Source organism: Podarcis erhardii (genome assembly GCF_964252035.2).
Source record: "Podarcis erhardii genome assembly, chromosome: 1".
NCBI classification, from domain to species: domain Eukaryota; kingdom Metazoa; phylum Chordata; class Lepidosauria; order Squamata; family Lacertidae; genus Podarcis; species Podarcis erhardii.
The window spans coordinates 99,223,250-99,240,951 of NC_138497.1; the positions used below are offsets into that span (position 1 = coordinate 99,223,250).

Consider the following 17,702-nt stretch of genomic DNA (forward strand, 5'->3'; position numbering starts at 1 on the left):
GTTGACACTCAGGTCATTCACTCTACTTGGAGAATCTGAAAGTGCAATGTAGTTTGAAGTCTACAGTGGGCTAGAAGCAGGAGGGGAACACCTATTAGCCTAGATTTGGCTTTAAAGAAGTGACAGCCTTGGAGATTTCTGTGTTGCTACAGTTTTACAAGAGCTTGTGTGCTAATCCCTTCAGGACTGCAGCATTTATCACCTACCACATAGGTGTTAAGCACTGCTTTCTAGGGGAATTAGTGCTTCCTCTCTCGGCTGCTTTTCCACTGAAAAATAAGCAAGGAAAAATGATGGCCCACAGAAGGAAAGCTAGAGAATAATCTTTTGTCTTTTTGTTTGTAGATTCTTCTTCTGAAAGAAATAGCTCATCGGGGTTTAATGTCACTTCTAGCTGGTAAGCTCAAAGAAAGAGTCATTCTTCAGAGGTATTGCTGCCACTTCAGAATGTGAATGAAAGTAGGTCCCTTTTCCTCTTCCTGGGTAAACAGATGGTTTCCAAAAGAGGGCATATCATGATCAAGAAAGCTTTGTTTATAAAATGATGGTTGTCCTGCTCTATCTGGGGTTGCCCCACTCCCAAAATCCTAGCTCCAGCTTTGTCACTTGTGGTTTAGCAGGCCTGCTTCATAAGGTGTGCCTCTCATCAGCTTAGACTGGTGCACCAGCTGTGACTTCTTCAGGACAGAGGTGGCCTGGCTGCTAACTTCTGAATTCACTGCTGTCTTTGAAGACAGTAATGTAGGAAATGGGGCAGGAGCCGGCCACTGGCAGAGGAACGGGACTGCAGAGGGAGCGGTCCGCCCCTGGCACCCTATTCCAGTAGGGTGCCATCGCAGCGGCCCCCCCCCCGGACTGCGGGCGGCGCACCATGCCATGCCCTCGCGGGCGGCGTACCACACCCCTAGGATGTACGCCACACCCCCAGGGCACACGCCATGCCCCCCCGGGGGGTGCCAGCCGCCCCCCCGCCTGCTCACTGCCCCCAGTAGCGGAGCATGCAGCTTTGCCACTGGAGCAGGCACCCATCAACTAGTAATTGCAAATATAGCACATCATAACAGATTTATTAAGATTATTTGCTGTACTAAGAAAGCAATCCAATGGTACAGTCTGCCAGGATGAGCAGCTTAAGATGCAGCAGATCTCCCAAGAGACACCAATGTCACTTGCTCATCCCAGTTTAGCGAGAGCTCAAGCAGTGTATGTCCCCCAACCAGGGTATACTGGAAGTGTGATGTGGCAGGGAACAAGAGAGGCAGGACTTGGGCTAGAATTTAATCCTGTTCAGCTCAGTCACATGACCTGGCAACCAAGCGTACAACACTGTTTTAAATGCTTTCTTTTTTTTGCTGGGCTTTGGGTTTGGTGGGCTGCTGCTGCTGCTGAATGGCATTTGTTGTATCACAGTATTTTAATATTTTTTGGAAGCCGCCCAGAGTGACTGGGGAAGCCCAGCCAGATGGGCGGGGTATAAATTATTATTATTATTATTATTATTATTATTATTATTATTATGCCAGCTTCTTGTACATAGGAGTGTATTCCCTCAGAAACAGCATAAGATCTGAAGTATTAATTTCAAAAAGTGACAGATCCAAGGTAAATTTGGGAGAAATCTATAAAATAATTACAGAACTGGAATCATCACAACAAATCTGTTGATCAAAATGGGATGCAGATATGTCTAGCAACATATCTTAGTGAAATATGGACATAGATCTGGGAAATTTTTTTTTCAAACTTTGTAGGATCTTAAAATAAAATTTCTGTAAAATCATGACTTGTTGGTATCTGACTCCAGCTAGACTGACTAAAATATATCCAACAATAAATAATCAATGCCCAAGATTCAGGAAAGTCCAAACACAAACATTTATTATATAATTTTGGAATGCCCAAGTTTTAAAATTATTTTGGGAGTCAGTATTAAGAGAAATAAATAATTTCCTAGGTCAATATCTTCCAATAGTAGTAGACTTTAAAAGATCTCTTAAGAGTCTTGTTCCACCCTACCCTCCTTTGTGGTGATCCCATTAGAGAGAAGGGAAAAGCAAAGCAGCAATAACAAAAAACCCCGAAGAGCTTTACAAACAGGTCCTTCTGCAGTGCTAAGAAATGTTAATCTAAAGGCAGATTGGGAGTGGGAGATGCTGCAGTCCAACTGTTCCTGGTGCTCAGCGGATGTGTTGATTCATTGCCCCAAGTCAATCTCTGCTACCCCAAATACAGATAAAGAAGCTGAACACCAAAACACATTGCAAAGCGATCACCCTAATCAATCCAAGCCCACTCCTATGGTGCCCACAATTTACATGGAATAGCTTCATTTAGGTGCACCCTTAGCCACACTTACTTGGAAATAAATAGTGACTGGATTTCACTTGTGTATAAACTTGCATATCAAAAGGGTGTAAATTTGAAGTGGCTTTTCAAAGGAAAGATATTGTCACTGCCTGTAGTAGGGCAGGCATAGGAATAAAGGAAGCCTTTAAACCAAGTCAGACAACTGGTCCATCTAGACTGTCAGAGTGGTAAGAGCTTTCCAGGCCTCTTTCCCAGCCTCCCACCCAGAGGCGATAACAATTGAATATTGCACCTTTTGCATGTAAAGCATGTGGTCTACCACTGACTTACCACCCCTTCCTTTAATATGTTGCACACTGCAGCTTAGTTTCATCTTGCCTGGCATCTCTAGTTACAAAAAAACACACACCCCAAGTTAGGTAGTAGGCAATGTGAAAACCCTCTTCCTGAAATACTGGAATGCTGCTGCTGCTGCTGCTGCTAGTCCATGTAGTCACTACTGGTGTGGATAAACAAACAGACTGGCCTTGAATAAGGCAGCTTCTGATGTTCCTAATAGCAGCTTAATCTGCAGCTGGTGAAGTTTCTAAAAGCATAAATATCTGCTCTACCCAGTCTTCTGTTCATAAAAGAGATCACTGGGGTCTAATTTAATGATTTTATATTATTTAACAAAACATTTATACCACTAGCTGCAATAAAAAAAATCAAGCCGTTATTATCCCCCCCCCTCAATATTTGAGTTAGTTACAATTATGAAGCTGTCCCATAATGCAGCTCTCCACAGCAAGCCACCCCTTTGCCTCAGATGCTTTGAGCTATAGCTACCTCTTTGCCTCTTTGTTCTTTTCTCCAAACTACAGTTTGTTAAGAACATATAAATCTGCCTTATGTCGAGTCAGTTCCATATAGCTCAATATTGTCTACACTGACAGGCAGTAGTTTTCTATGGGATGTTGGGTGGGTTCTCACCCAGCCGTACCTCAAGATGCTGGGGATTAAATTAGGGACCTTTTGTTTGCATAGAAGGTGCTTTACTAGTTAGCTACAGCCCTTATCCACACATAGACCATTAAATTCTAAGAACAGCAGCTGGTGAGGATGGGTGAGAAAGGATGAGTCCATCTTCTTCAAAAGCAGGGGTCAGCAAGCTTTTTCAGCAGGGGGCCGATCTACAGTCCCTCAGACCTTGTGGGGGGCCGGACTATATATTTTTTTGGAAAATGAACAAATTCCTATGCGCCACAAATAACCCAGAGATGCATTTTAAATAAAAGGACACATTCTACTCATGTAAAAATATGTTGATTCCCAGAATGTCCGTGGGCCAGATTTAGAAGGCGATTGGGCTGGATCCGGCCCTGGACCTTAGTTTGCCTACCGATGTTTAAAAGGGCTTCACATTTCAGCAATTATCTCTGTAAGGTCCTCCAACCTTTGCTCCCACAGAGGAAACATGAACAGCCATCCTAGTAATTTGCTTAACAAGAGATAATAGACAGCGGCATTCATCATAACTCTATTGTCACCTTCTGATGTCTGCACATCAACCTGCCATTAAAGCTGCACGGGCAATTCAAAAGCTGGCAGTCCCTTTTGGATGCTTCACACTGAAAGGGACAGTGATCACCAAACTACCCTCCTTGACCTTTCCATCCTGGTAACTTTAATGGCAATTGTGACAGAGGCCTCTGTAAACTGCTGTACAGCCACCATCAACAAAGCTCTTTCTACATTATTTAACAAACCGCAACATAATCCATGAAAGATAAATTGGTTTCCTTCTTAGGAAAAAAAGAAAGAAAAAAGAACAACCACCTCTTTACCTTGTAGACACCAATTAACAATCTGTAAGATTCAAAAGTGGAGAAGGAAAAATTGCTTGCTTCATTGACTTCAAAAACAAAAAGTGTTTTGACTCCATCTGGAACACAATAATCATAAATTACTACAAAGTGGAACCTGAGGGGAAAACATGACTTCTTCAAAATCAAAGTACAAAACAAGGCAAACAATGGGAAAGCAGAAAATATTTTTTAAAAGCAGGGTGGGGGGAAGCCAACAGAATTCTTCAAAGGAAGAGAGTAATGTATAAAATTCAAACCCTATTCAACTTGATATATCAGTGACTTACTTATCTTAAGAAGTGAATACCTAAGACCTGAACATTCTTCAAGTAGGGTTCTCAACCGTTCAGAATAAACCAAAACAGACAAACAAAAATACAGTCTTGTCTTTCAACAGCAACATAATCTGTGCAAATCGGCAGGCATGCTTAAATTTAGGGGGAGCCACCCAAGTGAGTGTGTGTATGTGCTTGGTTTCGGGAGGGTGCCTGTCATGAATAATCTACTTGAGTGTTCTCTTAACAGCTGGAACAAAAAGTACAACACAGTTCATTTTCAGGTGTAAAGCTGGTGATACTGGTCATCACGTGGCCATCGCTGTATTAATTATTGCTTTTGTTTTTAATTTAATGGGGGGAGGGATGCACAACACCAGTGCCCATTCAGTGAGTGACATGCATGTGAGAGGCTGTGACCAGATCCATGCATTGACATACGACATGGATAAATCATCCAAGAAAATCATGCATCAAAGTTGTGAAAAAGGGAAAAGCCATAAAAAGCAAGGTATTGAAAAGCTGAAAACTTTTGTGTACTTTGGGTTGTTTTTAATGGCTACTGTTGCCTGTTTCACAACTTTGATGCATTATCTTCTTGGATGATTTATCTGTGCTATATAGGACAATAAATCTGTATGCATGGATCTGGTCACAGTCTTCTGCAAGAATCTATTGGTATATGGGAGCTGGCTTGCCCCTAATGTTCCTGTGCACACAGGGTGTTTGAGCAGAAAAGGGACTTGAAAGAGTTTCAGCCAAATGTGCTTACAAAGTCTCCTTGTGATCAGGACTCCAATAATGCTGGATGTGCTTATAAGCCGGGATAGCTCAGTTGGTTAGAGCATGGTGCTGATAACACCAAGGTTGCAGGTTTGATCCCCATATGGGTCAACTGCATATTCCTGCATTGCAGGGGTTAAAATGAGGGTCCCTTCTTCAGGGTCCCTTCCAGCTCTATGATTCTAAGCCTCCTTTATTGGGCTGGAGAGGCACCCCCACTCCTCTTTCCCGATTGTAACCCTCATGCGTTTGTTTTGCATGAATAGGGCTAGGCGTACTTGGTGGTGGGTAATAATACTCTTTAACCTGTGTAGTGTTGACACACTCAGATATGACATCATTCACACAACTACTTTATCTTCCTGAATATGATCCATAAATCACCTGATGTCCCTTAAACAGGATCACTATGGAAAGCAACTGATCTAGTTGATTGTACACCCATGGTATTGTCAGAACACATAGTTTCTTAGTTTTTAGCACTCTTAAGCAAGGCTTTTTCTTATTCTTAAGACATGACCTTAATTCTCAGTAACAAGAGGTAGGCCTTTTGCAAAGGTTCATGCATTCCTTATCTCAAGGCAGGTTATTTGTCTTCCTTTTTGCTTAACCAAACAGCCAAGACAGTGAGAATCTCTTGCTGTGTGTTCTACAGCTTCCCTCCTTTAGAATGTCTCCTAAGGCAGACAATCAGTCAACCCTTCCCTTCAGAGCACTCCAAGACACTTCTGCCATTAGTACTTCTGGCCAATGGGAAGATGCAACCCAAGACTGCATGCAACAGCTGAGGTCAGAAATCTATAGAAGCAATGGGATAAAGATTACCATTTCCTGCTTACAAACAGTGTGGCTTGCTATTACTGTACCTGTGCATGGGCCATTTACTCCCCTTCCAAGATCTTAATAAACATATGTTTTTACAAAGCTCATCATCACGATGTTTTACATTGTTGTTAACCACCATTAACAGTAATTTTGGAAAGAGAAGGGCTGTTATTGACTGAATTGGAAAGGTTTCATTTGTAAGAAGGCAAATTGGAGAAGTCATGTGGGCAACAAGCTTGCAGCTGTTTGGTCATTTGTGATGCTTTGGATGTGTATCTGGACACCCTTTCCAAGATTTTTCAGGGCTGCTGAAATATGTTGCCTGACTACTGTTCCTACTGTCTCTTTGTTGTACAATGTGGGTGTAACTGGTTGGGTTGATCGCTGGCAAGCAACTGCAGTGGATAGTTGGGGTGCCAATTTTTCAACTGTCATTTGTAGCTGTGTCTTAAACAGTAGCACAGTCTGTATAAATTAACAGAGAAAAGGTTTTCACGAGTAGATATGGAGGTCAGCAAAGCAGGCACCTAATTGCTGGACTCAAGCTTTGGCAAAAAGCTAGAAGCAGTAGTATCAGCTGTAATTTCTTTTTGTATTCACTCTAAGTCACAACAAAAGAAACAATGTCTGTTATGCAAGTTCCAGCGTTACACATAAAAAACCCCCACCTAAATATAATAAGTGTGGATATCAGTAAAAAACAGCTGCCTGTCTATCATCACACATCACCCACATAAGTATCAAGAAATTTGACACGGAAAAATTGACTGAAAAATTGCCCCCCTTAATTGCAGAAAACTTCTCTGATTCAGAAGTGCCTCTATTAGCTACAGACAAAAACTAGTGGTACTAGGTTTATTCAGAGCTGGGAGTATTCAAACAAACGAGGTGGCACAATGGACTATACCGTTTCAGATACAGTTTGTATTCCTTCCAAACAGAAAAAAGCACAGCAGGAAAAGAGTTGGGTTACAACATTCTTGTATGCTATTGTGTTGTTGCTTTTATTCCAACAGGATTTTTTTAAACAAACAACAACAAAAAACGGGAAGTAAAAAGTGGTACCCCTCACTTACGGTATTGCTGTGGTACAATCCATACCTCAGAGCTCTACCACTTCATTTACCCTGTTGTGTAAGGTCCATCCTGAGTACAGGTGCACCATATGCAAGCACAGAGACCCTATTTTCCTCCTCATTATGACTTTATACAGGCAGGCAGGCAGGCGTCAGGAAGCGACACCCTGGAGTAACTGCTAGCCAGTCTTGTTGGGCGGATGGGGACCTGGTCTGTGCTGTGCCCAGCAACAATATCTCGTCCCCCTCGGACCCTGGTAGTGCAGGGCATAGGCAGGGAGGCCAACAATCTGCAGAGCCAATGACAGGCCAAGTCAGCGCATCCTAGCTTGGTGCCCCTCCTGTTCCCTGCTACAGTTCCACCCAGGCAAAATGGATCCTGAGGAGGAAGCTGGCAGCCAGGGCTGCCTTCTGGTTTGGAAGTAAGTCAGAACCCAGGTTGGCTGAGGGTTGGTAGGGCTGTGCCTCCTTTGCCTTCATGGACCAGTCTTCCTTGGACTCCTCAGAGTGGGCAAAAGGATGGCTTTAAACATTTTAATGCTTTTCATTGCATGGTTTCATTTCCTTTTATTGCTGCTTTTGATTCTATGGAAATGTTTGTCTCTTATTTTTCAATAAACCAACACATAAGTTAAGGTTTCAAGGAAGGGTCCTTGTTGCTCCTCGCTCCCAAGGCTGCCTCTGCAGCTGCGGGCGAGCAAGTGGCACCGGTGGGGGCTGCACTGCCGGGGGCCCAACTTATTACCTCCGCCCACTAATTTGCTCCCCTCCCCCCCTCAGGGAGCTCCAGGTGAGGAGCATTGTGGTGACGCTGCGGGGGGGGGGGGCAAATGGCCCTCCTCTCCCCGAGAGTCTTTCTTAAAGTTCCAGAACTTGCCCTTTCTTCCCTTGGCTTGTGTTCTGGGGCTGAACCAAAGAGCTCCCTTGGGCAGCCGCCGCCCTGTCTGCGGGGCCCCCGCCTTCCCTCCCTCTCTCCCTCCGCCCCTCCTCCTGAGCTGGGCGTCCCCCCTGCCCTTGATTCCTCTCGCCCTGCCTTGGCGGAGGCAGGTGGACGGGCTGGGCTGGGCTGGGTTGGCTGGCTGGTTGCCGGCGGGAGCCTCTGCGCAGCCAATCGGGTGGCGGCGCCGTGGAGCAGCTGGCGCGTTGGGCCGGCGCGCCTTTCGCTCCTCGCGGTTCCCCTGCGAAGCGGCCGAGCGCCGGGCGGCTGTTGCACACGGGCGCCGGGCTATGGGTGCGCTGCTGCCGAGCCACCATCTTCCTCTGCCCGGGGAAGTGCGCCGCCGCCGCCGCCGCCCACTTGGCCAGACCCAGGCGAGCCCGGTAAGTGCGGAGCTGCTTGGCAGCCGCAGCAGCCTCCTCTTCGGCGGCGCCGCCTCCTCTCGCTGCGCCCGTGCAGGATGCCAACTTGGGAGCAGGAGGGCGCGGGCTCTCCCTCTCGACCTGTTAGTTTCCCGGCCGCCTTTTCTTTAGGATCGCGAAGGGATCGGGCGGGGCAAGCCCTTGGACCTCCGGAGGCTGCAGTCCGGGTCCCGCTTACCTGCGCGTAGGCTCCATTGAACTCGGCAGGACTTACTTCGGAGTAGGCAGGCAGATAGGATCGCGCTATTCGTCTGCATTCTAATAACTGCGAGGAGGGTTGCGCTCCCCGTACTGCTGACTTTTTTGGGGGGTGGGGGTGGGGGGGTGGTATATCATTGCTTTCATTTCTTTTACTTTGTTTTCAGCGCGCGTCCTCGGAATATTCAGGGAAGGTGTAAAATCTGCATTGCCTTTGTAGTGAACTGTCCGTGCACAATTGATCCAAAGGGCTGCGCTCTCGGGAGTGATCCAGCCAGCTCCCAGGACCGTTCATTTTCGCTTTCTGACTCTTTTTTGGGGGAGGGGGGCGGCCGTCAATCTGCATTGCGATTGTTTAGATCTGCAGCCCTCAATACAGGAAAGAAGTTTGCGGGCGTCTGCGGAAGGGAACGTGATAGCAGCTGATCCCTACATGAGATCATGTAGTCTGTTCCGTAGTCTTCACTTTGGCGAGGAAAAAACGACAGCGAACGGGAGTTGCAAAGGAGTCGCTGTAGCATCAGGAGAAACTGGCAGCGCGGTCCTTAGGTATGTTTTGGCCAGAACGAAACTGCTCAGTAAACCAGCGCAAGATTGCAACAGAGCAATCCGAGGTATTAATTGGAAACCAAGCCCTCCTTTAATTCAGTGGGATTTAACTCTTAGCAGACAGACATAGGATTTGGTTGCGCACCTTTTGGCCAGGGTGTTTGAAGGGCTTTGATCCCAAACACGCTTGCTAGGCAGTAAATCATCGCTGAACTCCGTGAGGCTTATTCTTGGGTAACGCGATTAGGTTTGGTGTGAATGTGCCTTTAAAGTGAAACTGCTTAGTTCAGTCATTCTGTCTCCCTATCTTTATTTCAAGCATGTCGCTGTATAAAAGGAGTTTCAGTATCTTGGGAATTATAAACACACACGCCTAAAAAACACACCACCCCATCAACTATCTTCCTACCGCTTCAAGTACATTCATTTTCCTTGTAACACTTTTCTAGAGATCTTAAGAATGGGATCAGTTGCTTATCATTTCCTTGGAACAGATAGTCTCTTATCAACGTGGTTAAAATGCCTTGCAGGTTTGTTCTTTAGTATGTGTCTTGGTTGTATTTCATTGGGGGGGGGGAGAGATGTATTTTATTGGGAAAGTGATAGATGCTGTCATGGCATTTCTGAATGCATGCTATATTTTTTGATACTGTGTATGATTAAAATTTTCGGGGAGGGGAATCCAAGTAGTTTCCCCCTCCCTCCTTCCTTTAAGTGTGCCTCAATATTTTCACTGTGTTTTATTAACCATGCCTGGTACAATGCGTGTGGTAAAACGTTTCCTGGTGTGTGTATGTGTGTTTCCAGGCAGTTGCTGAATGTCAAGATGATGAATTTATGTTTCAGATGTAGTGTCAAGGATAGCACAGGTTTGTTGGGTAACTAGAAGGCAGCTAATCTTCAGGGACATCCCTTTTGTGCTTTCTGGTACGTGAATCTAATAGCTGCTTTAAGGTTGTTCCATGGAAGGGGGGGGGGTAGGAAACTTTTCCCCTTTCTAATAAAGGCAAAGCCTTTTATTAAGACTGCAAGCTCTTCATTGTGAATATGATTAATTTTTTCATGTGTAGCAAAAAAAATACAGTCTTGGGAAGAAAAAAAACCCCTGCATAAATTGAAGGTTTCTCTTTTTTAAAAAAGTAGCTATCACTTTATTCTTATTGAGCTGTCATTTTTTAAAAATATTTTTCATACTATGTGTGTAATGCTACACTTCTCTCTCCCAGTAAAATACACTCACCCCTGAAGTTGTTTCCTGCACATTAAACCTGCATCACAACCCTTTTCTGCTTTCTTTGAAAGACTGAAATTGACCCTTTGAGTCAATGGATTTCACTGTTCTCCTTACCTGCATAACCTTTTGGTTTGGGTCAGCTATTGAAAAGCCATTACTCTTGGGGTCGATCAGGTCATCTTCACATTTCAGTTTCTTCCCCCAGTGTTCTGATAAATGCACCAAGGTCAAGCCATGTAGAAATTTGTTCTTTGATAAAGAGCAATTGGCAGCAATAGGTTTTTGATTCCAAGTCTCCCTTCCCCCCTTTATACTTCAAAACTCCAGGAGTAATCTTGCCCTTGCTGAAGAATCATTCTCTTATTGTGTAGACGCTATTTGAAAAAGTTGGATGTTCCTAAAAATAATAAAACCAATTTACACAATTAAGAATACGGTCATCTTGTAGTTACTAAGCTTAGCTGAACTCTGTGAGGCTTACTTCTGAGTGGACATCTATAGAATTGCACTGCAAAGATGAAACCAGCACAAAAATGAGTCTTCCTCTAGATTTTAATGAGTCTTCCTCTAGATTTTAATATCAAAGTGTTCATGAAGTACCATGGTAATTAATAGTATAGCATGCAGTTAGCCTGTGCTGTGCTTCTGCTGGTGTCAGGAAAGTGAGTTCATTTTACATGTGAATTCTGCACACCCAACCAAAATTACTTAGAAGACGCTTTCAACTGGAGTGATTGAGGTATGCTTCCATATAAATGTGTTTAGGATTATACTAAATGAGATGTTTTATAGAAATTGCTGGTAAAGTGGGAGAAAGGCAGTCATACCACACTGACTTTAACCTATATGAGAAACTACTGAATATTACTAAATCTCAGAAACCTCCAGTCATCTGTTAAACAGGATGCCAATATTTCTGCTTTAAAAATAGTTTGGGCTCACTTTTTAAAATATGTGGTGCTTTGTTCAAGTTAGCATCACTTGTGCAAGTCAGTTGTGTTGTGGTCACTTCTTAATTGATTAGTCTGTACACAACTCAGCAGGACATTTTTTGTGTGTGACTTGCATATAGGAGACTTTATATGGAATGCAGATAGCATTCAGGATGCTGAACTTTCTCTCCTGGCTGTTTTTGAATTTCACCTGTCCCCATTAAAAAGAGGGGAAAAATAAACTCTCCTTATGGGAAATATGCCATATATTTGCCCAGAAGAAGTGTGTCAGGTGGTGTGGAGACTGTAATGTCCACATCAGAATGATAGTGGGAGAGGTAATCGACCAACTGAAGAACTGGTTTGCAACACACAAGTTCTTAGGACGGGTTGTTACATGTCTTCAAGCCTGGTTGCTATTTTTATTTATTTATTTAGAAAATTTATACTGTGCCCTTGAGTAAAAACTCTCAGAGCAGCTCCCAATCAATAAAGTATAATAGATTGATCAGAAACGGGGAGGCTTTGGAGCTGACACTGTGCTCTACTTGATTGCAGTTTCTCTTTTATCCTTGATACCGAAGGATGTGCAAGAGGTAAGAAAATCTACATTAGGAAGTTATAATATGAGCATCTATGTAATTTTGTTTCAGAGGTTTCATTGTAATACTCTCAGTGTGCAACAAAGTACTCCGACAATGGCATCCTATATATACATGTCAGCTCAGAAGTACGTAAGCAAGTAAAGGATTGCAGAAGTACATAAGTGTGTATAAACATCACAGTATGACTGCAAACTTTGACAAATGGGTCTTCCTAAGTGGAACTGTGCTGATAATTCAAGAATACCTTTTCGAAGTACCTTAAGATTGTAGACTCAGGCTGCAATGTTGCTTGTAGGCTGATTAAAATCCCTATCGGGGCTGCTAGGATTTAAGAGGCTTAGTTGTGCACAGGATTGCAACCTCAGTTTGTATTTTTGGCATATCAGTTTAGTGCTCATCTTTCACTGTGCTGTACATAGAGGACTAGACAGATGCTAGCTGCTGTGCTCCATATGTATGCATTATGGTAGGCTGTTGACTTGTGCCCTAGGGTCATGTTCCTTCCTACTTCATTACTTCTGTTTGAGCAAGGACATTCAAACAAGCTCTGTGTCTTGTAGCTATTGTTTCCAAGAAGTTATATGGCTGGTTTTTAATTCTGGCTTCTGAGCTGCATTTCTTTTTCCAATAGGCTGCCTAGATCATTGTGAAGCATATTTTCTGTGTTGGCAACTGCAGCTTATACGAAGTGCTGGGTTATGCTATATGAAATCTGGAAACTTTTTTCCTAGATTTCTTGATCAACGTGCTACTTTGTATGAGGCATATGTAGGAGTCCTTTACTTATGTTGTTTTTCAAGGACTGTCTGGGCTTCTTTTTGCCTAATCTTTGGGGCTAAAGGATAGGGGTAGTTTACGAAGTATTGTATGATACGGAACAACCCATGCTCCTTAAGGGTTCTTAGAAACTGACAGAATTTTAGAAAGTGTAAAATAAATATTAGACTAATGTTTAGCTTGTGATGTGAAGGTGGGTGAGTATTGGAGGTATTGGCAGCAACAGATGTAATAATGATATCTCCCTTTAGAGCACAGGTGGGAAGCTCTTGAGATTCTTCTTGGCCACGCTCTTGTTCCCAGACCACAGGGTGTTTGCCTGGTTAGAATGTGCCCTTGAACTCTGATGATGCCCCTTCCTTGCCTGGATGAAGGGTAGGGAGGGCTGGGTGAGTGTGTGTGTAGAAACCTGCCTCCTGTTCAAAAGTAAAATTTACATTCATTGCTGCACCCACTCTGGCCCCACCTAGCACTGACATGTCCAGGAGTGAATGTGGCCTTCAGTCTGAAAAAGGTTCACCTCCCCTGCACTAAAGTAGGGGTAGGGAATATAGCTTCCCCATGAACCAGCCAGTGTTACATAATAACTGTCATTTCAGCTTCCTTTTCCTTCTTTGCATGCTACTTAAACATAGCCAGGATTTGTTTTCCTTCTCTGCATGGCAGATTGCAGCCATAGCCCTTCTCATCCTGTGACAAGGTTGTGGACCAGGCATGCCGCACGCCTCAGAGATTTGTGCATAGGCAACCCAGGCTGTATGATGAGACTCAGATATGTCTCTGATCTTCTGCAAGAAATATATATATATGAATTAGTATGCATGTATTCCATTGCATGTGATTGCAAATATTCAAGTACTCACACTTCTCCTTCAGGAGCAACTGCATATCCTAGTGTCTGCATGTATTTACTGTTTACATAGCACTTCCTTAGGCATTCATATTTGCATATCTTCTCTATTTCCACATTTGAGGATTCTCATCTTCACACTTCTTAGTAAGGTCTATTGAAAGATGCAAACAAGAATGGCAATCAACTGCAATAACTATAGTGAGAAAACTTGGGTAGCTCTTTCAGAACTAGGGTAAACTGGGAAAAAGGAAGGGCATGTGTGGGAAAGAGTTTTATAAATGCTTTGTAACTGGCAGATGTTCTGAGAAGTGGTGAGAGACGAGTTTCCCGGTTGATATCCAACAGACCAGTAGCATAATTAGTTGGATAACCTGAGAAATTATTATAAGAATGAGGTCATGAAATCTTCTGGGTAATTATTTTCAGCTAAGTGGCCTCCAACATTGTTGCCATCTGGTTTTCTAAGGAAAAATTATTTAAATGGGTTAGTTCAGTAGTATCAAAACAGTATTATGTTGCTGTGTATTTCAATATATACTATAGTATTCATATACCCCCTGCTACTGTTGTCTAGGGTTGCCATATTTCAAAAAGTAAAAAACAGGAAACCCTGAAAGTTGTTCAGGTTTTTTTTTTAGGAAGACCCCAAAATTGTATTGCATTAGAGTCCAGGTGGTACTTAGGGTGGAGAAGCTTTTTATATATTGCTTTATTGATAGTTACATCATTGCCCAATATAAATAATTGTATTTATGGATTTTTAATTGCATTTTCCATTTAATATATTACGCATCACCTAGAGGCATTGGTGCGGGTGACACACTAATGAGTAATATTAATTCAGGCAGCATCAGGTCTGAATTTTGGAGGGAAGTGGGGTTGTCGTGCAAGACCTCCCCATCCACTATATTTGTGCAACCCACATTTCTGGTATGTGATGGAAACTCACTATGCCAGTTGCAGTCTGTCTGCCTAACCTACCTTACTGGGTCGTTGTTAAAATGAAATTGGGAGGGAGTGCAGGGATAACCATGTTCTCCATCTTGAGATCCGGGGGGGGGGGAAGGAGAGTATATATGTAATAATAATAAATAATAATAAAAACTTGGCAGAGAAAGATAATCAGATCACATTAATAAACTATTTAGTTTTTGCGAGCCAAACTGTTGACAGAACCCTTTCTGTTGAATGGTTTGTAGCAAAAGGGTCCAAACAGGCTTCTTAGACAGGTAGGGAAAAGGGGGGAGGCTCTTTTGTAGGTCAGCAGCTGTAAGGGAAATGGGTCCAGCAGAAAGAAGGAGCTGCGTTTAAGAGAGTTAACAAAAACCACATGTGTGAAGGGAGGCTTGGGAAAGATGATTGGAAGTATGGTATGTGAACAAAGACTGAGATGCATGAGTGACAAAGGAAAAGGTGCTGGCCACCCTGAACAGAAATGATATGTGACAAGAAAGAGTTCTGCTGAATGAAAATAGAAGTTGTGGGAGGCAGGAGAGGCGGTGCGGGTGGGGTGGAACAAAGAGGCAAGGTAATATCAAACTGATTGGGACAGTGAATGCATGAACGAGGAGGGTAGAAGAAAAGGCACAGAAAAAGACATGGTATTAAGTGATGTTGAAGCAGAATGAGCGGGGGGGGGGGGAGATGAGTGTGTATGCCAATCGGATCATGACTTGAATAGGAGATAAGGAGAAAGAGAGAGGAAAGGAGCGTGAATTTGCAAGGAAGGTGCGGAAGGAAATGGCATGGCAGACAGTTTGGCTTTTGCGATGGGAGGATTCCTATAAACAGGGCTGTCTTAAGCATATGCGATGCCGGGGTACAAAGATCTGCCCGGTGCCCCCTCCCCCAGGTTGCCCAGTCCCAGGTGCGCAGGAGGGCGGAGCCGGCTGGCCACCTCAGCATCTCACTGGCTCGGTTGCCCCTGAACTTGCAGCGCAGAGCCACCCACAGCAAAAGAGCCCGCCGCAGCACTTCAACAACGGGCAGGCTCTTCCCTAGACTCAACTCTTGGGCCCCAGACTCTCGGCCTGGCGCCCCTGAGAGCCTGGTGCCCAGGTGCCCTGCACCCCTAGCACCTGTGGGTTAGATGGTCCTGTAGGCTGAAGAGTTTGGGGGCTCTGTTTCATTACAGAATTTCGTTAGGAGCTAGTTTGCTGCATGCATAAGACTCAGCACAGCTTGTCAGTGTGTGACTTGCAAGTAACAGTAGGAATCCTTCCTACACAGCAGTTGTACCCCTGGAGTGATTTGGAATGCACTTCCCCACCCGCCCCCAGGGAAAAATAATGGGGGCAGTGACTTTTGGCAAATGAAAAAGTTACTGGATGCACCCAATTCTTCTGTATTCAAACCTTTAACATGAGTAAGGCAGCTTAATCAAGAGCACATGCAGAAAAGTTACAAAGTAGTAGAAACATTTATTATGATACGACGTTAGCAGGACTAAGGCATGAGCTGCCAGTTTGGAACAGAAAGAAAGATTCTGAATATGAACGCATTCATGTAAATGTGCTGCCTCTTTTCTAGAGCACTGAGGAGCACATGGAGCCCCAGCAAAAACTCCCATTCACTTTGTGCAGAACCGCCTCTATTCATCTGAATGGGTTGACCTTTTGTGGATGTGGGAACCCCTTTTATGCCAACCTGATTTCCTACATCTGCAAACAACTACAGGTTTGGTGTAGTTATAGCAGGTGGAAGTGAGGATAGGCTGGATAGCAGAAACCAGTAAGTCTCTGACCCAGTCCAGCATGGAGATAGCTATGCTTTAAGGCTTTTGATTTCAGTGGTTTTAAGCATCCTAACTCCCTCTTGGCTTGTGGCCAGGAGCACCTGCTGCTTCATCAAACATACTTGGTGCTTGCATCATGTTACAGACTTTGCTTCAACTTCTTTGCTTTACTAAAATAACAGAATAAAGCTAGCCACGATTTCTTGGGTAAATAAAGCACTGTCGGAGAAAAGCTCTACCTTCAAGAGGCTGGAAGTATCCTCCAGTGGTTACTTCACAATATTTCTTGTTGCTTTGGGAAAACTCTGCATGTTCAGAAACACAAGTGGCAGCGCAAGAGAGGAGGACTGGTAGGTGTTTGTTTCTGGGTGCAAACAACCACTTCTGTGCCAAGGAGATTTATATGAGAATTGGTGTGATTGTGATTGGTCTTCATTTTATTTTTTTTAATAAGGACATGTTCTTTTTCTGTTTCCTGCTAAACTTGCAATGTAAAAGCAAAGTGGCTCCCTTGAGATGAATTTCCTGAAGTCAGAAATACAGCTCTCATGGGAATAATTTTAAAACAGCAAATAATTTAATGTTTTGATGGCGAATCATAAAGAAGTAATCCCTGATGTGAGGATATCTGCCTATACGGGCACAAGTCATAACAGGACTGTTTCTACACAGTCAGAGGTGAACTGACAGACTGAGGCAGTTTGTAATCTGTGGCTAATGAAGGCTACCTACTGAGTCTCCCTGGAGGATGCAGAACTTTGTTAACCCATTTGACAGATTTGCATGTAACCTATTATTATTATTATTATTATTATTATTATTATTATTATTATTAAAAACCCACATCAAACATTTAATGTATGAGATGGTTGGATTAAATATTTCTAATTATCTCCTGCAAATGCCTTCCACTGATAGGCAAACATGTAATTCTTCCACTGGACACCATTTCCGCTCAAGATGCCTTTATTAATCATTAAAAAAGATTTAGCTGCTTGTGCATCTCTATACTTGTGCATCTGTTCTGACACTGAGCTGTTCTCAATAGGTCGAACTTAATAAATGTAGCAAGTGAATTATACCAAGTGCTTGTTGAGCACTGGTATGAATTTTATTCCTCCAGAGTCTTGTCATTTGAATGCATTATAGTACTAACCTACAAATATTTCAAGTATTTTCTTCTGAGCTAAATAAGAACTATAGTTGTGCTCGCATCACTTTTATGTTATCTTGACCCTGTTGGAATATGAGAAGTGCAAGTCCACACTCGGGGGGGGGGGATCCTCACTACCCACAATGCACATCTTATTTAGAGAATGAAAGTTCAGCAAGACAGAGAGTCTTTCCT

At 43.5% G+C, this 17,702-nt stretch overlaps 1 protein-coding gene across 9 annotated transcripts in view; it reads left to right on the forward strand.

Moving 5' to 3' along the window:
* Nucleotides 1–17,702, forward strand: part of THSD7B (thrombospondin type 1 domain containing 7B) — a 616,280-nt gene that overhangs the window by 248,611 nt on the left and 349,967 nt on the right. For 6 of the 9 annotated variants that reach the window (XM_081870551.1, XM_081870552.1, XM_081870547.1 and 3 more), the window contains one exon: nt 346–397. The gene's annotated coding sequence lies outside the window, so the exon portion shown is untranslated. Of the gene's footprint in view, nt 1–345; nt 398–8,284; nt 8,434–8,672; nt 8,693–8,836; nt 9,220–17,702 lie in introns of those variants that run through there. The other 3 variants (XM_081870553.1, XM_081870555.1, XM_081870554.1) reach the window with 3 other exon arrangements.